Source organism: Apodemus sylvaticus, chromosome 1 (genome assembly GCF_947179515.1).
Source record: "Apodemus sylvaticus chromosome 1, mApoSyl1.1, whole genome shotgun sequence".
In the NCBI taxonomy this organism is placed as follows: Eukaryota; Metazoa; Chordata; class Mammalia; order Rodentia; family Muridae; genus Apodemus; species Apodemus sylvaticus.
Window position 1 is genome coordinate 167,397,127 of NC_067472.1, and position 4,414 is coordinate 167,401,540.

Consider the following 4,414-nt stretch of genomic DNA (forward strand, 5'->3'; position numbering starts at 1 on the left):
CTTCAGTTTCAGGTAATATTTTAATCATCAGGATGAAAAGAGTGTGAACTGGAATCCATTTTAAGTCAAAACTCAGATAATTTAAGAGAGAAATTAAAAGCCTTGGTCTATCTAGCAATCTGTAAAAGTCTTGAAGGTCTCTCAAGCATTGTATCATATAAAAAATTTGGTACATTCTCAAAATCAGAGGACAACAGTGCAGAACAGAGAAAACACATCAGAAGTAGGGTAGACGAAAACCCAATGATCAGATATCAATGTGATTTCCAGAATAATCTTTTGTACATCGAAACATGCTTCCTCCCTGAGACAGCATCACAACAAATGTTGTTTAAGGAGAGTATGCCCAGAGCTGTGGTGAATCAGGAAAGTGATTGATGCATGACTTAGTCTTTCTAGAGCTCCTTATTTGATGGCTACATCACACCATGCAAACATATGTTCAAATTGGGAGGTATCATAAGCAGACACAGAAAATTTGTTCCTCCTTCCCCTGTCTACTCAACTGTCCTAATGTGAAGGAGCTGGTTACTCTAATAGTTAATGGAGGAGGCAGTCACAGCATGCATCTCTGGACCCTAGGAAGAGGATATCTTTCCATTTGAAAATGTCCTACCTTACTGACTGTTCTAGACTCTGAACCTGTATTTGTTTAAATGTATTAAAGAAACCCTAGATGCTGATGATAGCTAAGAGTATTGACTTTGGAGGACAGGTTTGGAAGAAATAGGAAACAGTACTGTGATTCCAAGCTGACCTCAGACTCCCTAGGTCATGGAGAAAAATCAGGAACTTCTGATCTTCCTGACTCACCTACCAGGCACTAGGGTGACGGGTGAACACCACTTTAACCACATTTCTGCTGACTGCAGCTGATGTCCACTGCCTCCATTCTTAGCCCCACTTGATGCTTCCCCCTGCTGCTTCACAGGTGTTCATTCATCCACAATTGTGATTGCCATCTTGCTTATAGTGTGGGCAAGTCTCCCATGCCTTTTCTTTACTCCTTTCCACACAGTGTTGTAGTCTATGAATAATTTGCAAATGGATTAATCCTTTCCAGGATAGATGGCTTACTGTAAAAATAATTGAAATATAAGCCTGAGAATATGTAATCCAGCTTCCAGAATAAAACAAGCCTGGAAAGTCATGCCCATCGTTTCAGTTCTGAGAATACAGAGACAAGAGGATCCCTCACTGTGCTGGTCTGCTGTTGAGTCGTTGAGCTCCATGTTCAACAAAAATCCCTGTTTCAAAATAAATTCAGTAGTGATCTATTGAAGAAAATGTTATGTCAACCTGTAGCTTCTATTAAAGCCTGTGCACACACCGTGTACACACATATACATACATAGATTCACTCATTTATGTACACACCCATTCACCCACCCACCCCCCCACACACACACACACATTGCACTGCTCCTGAGGCAGTTTTTCTGCCTTGCAATTCATACTCTGAAATAAAGACCAGATACAATCACTCATCCTTTTGTGCTACAATTCTATCCTCAAAAAAAAAAAAACTGGCAAAAACAGTCATTCTGTATACCATAGGCTCTAGGGAGGATTACAAATGACAATAAAGGTAAGCTTTTAAAGAATGAAGTCATTTGGGCCACATGTGAGCTTCTCCTATTCCGTTAGTGACTAGAGTCTAGTTGCAACCATGACTAGACTATAAGTCACTATTCATATTTCAAATGCTGCACCTTCTTGCCTCTCTTCAGTCTACACAGAAAGCTTTTATCATCATAGAAAATTCCCCATCTTCTAGCCTAGACTATGAAGGACGCTCATGTTATGTTAGGTTTGTGTCTCTTTTCTCTACTCTCCACTTAGCTGTCCTCCCTTAAACACGCCCATCTTTTAGGTCCTTCTCTGGAGCAGCACTCAGACCTCACCTTCCCTTTCTTCCTCTGCTGAGCAACCAACTGAGAAGTACATCCAGCCTCGGACTGTCAACAAAATTTTAGGAATATTGAGTATTTATTTGTTTGTTTGTTTGTTTATTTATACTCCTGATTTCATTCTCCTCCCAGTCCACCATCTGATTGTTCCAAATTCCATACCTGCTTCCCACTCCCCTGTCTCCACAAGGATGTCTCCACCCCACCTCCACCCAACCAGACCTCTAAACTCCCTGAGGCCTCCAGTCTCTTGAGGGTTAAGTGCATCTTCTCTGAACCCAGACCTGGCAGTCCTCTGTTTTATGTGTTGGGGACCTCATATCAGCTGGTGTATGCTGTCTGGTAGGTGATCCAGAATCTGAGAGATCTTGGGGGTCAGGATTAATTGAGACTGCTGGTCCTCCTACAGAGTTGCAGTCCTCAGCTTCTTCCAGTTTTTCCCCAATTCAACCACAGGGGTCAGCAGCTTCTATCCATTGGTTGGGTACAATTATCCACATCTGACTCTCTCAGCTGCTTGTTGGGTCTTTTAGGGGACAGTCATGATAGGCCCCCTCTGTGAGTGCTCCATAGCCTGAGTGATGGAATCAGGCCTTAGAGTCTTCCCTTGAGCTGGATCCCACTTTGGGCCTGTCACTGGGATTTCTTTTCCTCAGGCTCCTCTACATTTCCATCCCTGCAGTTCCTTCAGACAGGAATAATTCTGGGTCAGAGTTTTGACTGTGGAATAGCAACACCATCCCTCATTCAATGCCCTGTCTTTCTGCTAAAGGTAGGTTCTACAATGTCCTTCTTCCCCCTGTAGGGTATTTCATCGCTTTGAGTCCTGAGAGTCTCTTAACTCCCATGTCTGTGGAAAATTCTGGAGGGTCCCCACAACCTACTACCTCCCAAAGTTGCCTGTTTCCATTATATCTGCTGGTCTTCAGGGTTTCAGTCCTTTTCCCCCACCCAATACTAGATCATGTTTCCCTCTCATGCCACCCTATACCCATCCCCTCCCAGGTGCCTCCCACCCCCTTTTTGTTTCTTTTTTCTCCCTCCAAAGCGGGACTGAGGTCTCCTCACTTGGACCTTTAAGATTGTGGACCATTTTGAATCGTGTGGACTATATCAGGTATTCTTTACTTTTGTTTTTTGTTTTGTTTTGTTTTGTTTTGTTTTTGCTAATATCTACTTATTAGTGAGTACATACCATGCATGTACTTTTGGGTCTGAGTAACCTCACTCAGGATGATATTTTCTAGTTCTAGCTATTTGCCTGCAAAAGTCAAAATATCCTCATTCTTAATAGCTGAGTAGTATTCCATTGTGGAAATGAACCACATTTTCTGAATCCATTCTTCTGTCATGAGACATTTGAGTTGTTTCTAGCTTCTAGTCATTACAAATAAGGCTGCTATTACCATAGTGGAACAAGTGCCCCTGTGGCGTGGTAGGGCATCTTTTGGGTATATTCCTAAGAGTGGTATTCCTTGGTCTTCAGGTATATCTATTTCCAATTTTCTAAGGAATATCCAGATTGATTTCCTGAAATGTTGTACCAGTTTGCAATCCCACCAGCAATGGAAGAGTGTTGCTCTTTCTTTTTTTTTTTAATTTTTTTATTCGATATAATTTATTTACATTTCGAGTGATTGCTCTTTCTCTATATCCTCACCAACATGCGTTGTCACCTGAGGTTTTGATCTTAGCCATTATGATTGGTATAAGCCAGAATTATCTGTTCTAGTCAATGACATGTTTTGCATTTGCTTTTTTGATTATACTTGACACACCACCTAATGCTGTCAAGATTTGCATGTATGCAGCCATTCATGAATAAATAATGTCAAGGTCTCATAAACACTGAGCATGGGGATAGAAAAATGTTCCATCTTCACTGTCTGACACACTGAGACATTTCTAGGCTATATGGATTTTTAAGTAAAGGATAAGGTAATTTTTTATCCTTTAAATTTTAGATTTGGATGCTTTTATTTCTCTTGTCTTATTACTTTTATGAAAATTTTAAGAAAAATGTTGGAAATACAGGTCAAGAGAACATAGTTGTTTCATATTTGTTAAACAATTTTTTATTTTCCCATTTCAGAGAGTTTTTGTCTTTTTGTGATGTTGCTTTTACCATGTTAGACTATTCTCTTTTCCAAGTTTCTTCACAGATTATCATCCTGGATACCATTCCATCTTGTGACTTCATTTGCTAAATCTTTTGAAATGATGTATGCTTCCTTGATATTTATGTTCTTTATTACATTTATTTATTTATTTTTCCACGATTATCTTTGCATCTTGGAATAACATTGACTAGAACATTGTGAGTACAACTTATCTATGTTATCGTCAGTTTTTTTCAGGTTCATGCAAGTACACAATTCATTGAGGTCATATCTACCCATTGTTACCCTCTTTCAAGCCCTGACCAAATCTTGTTGACCATTTTCTTCCTGACAACCAGTCTGTTTTATACTTTCATGTCATCTTTTCATGATCCACTGATTGTT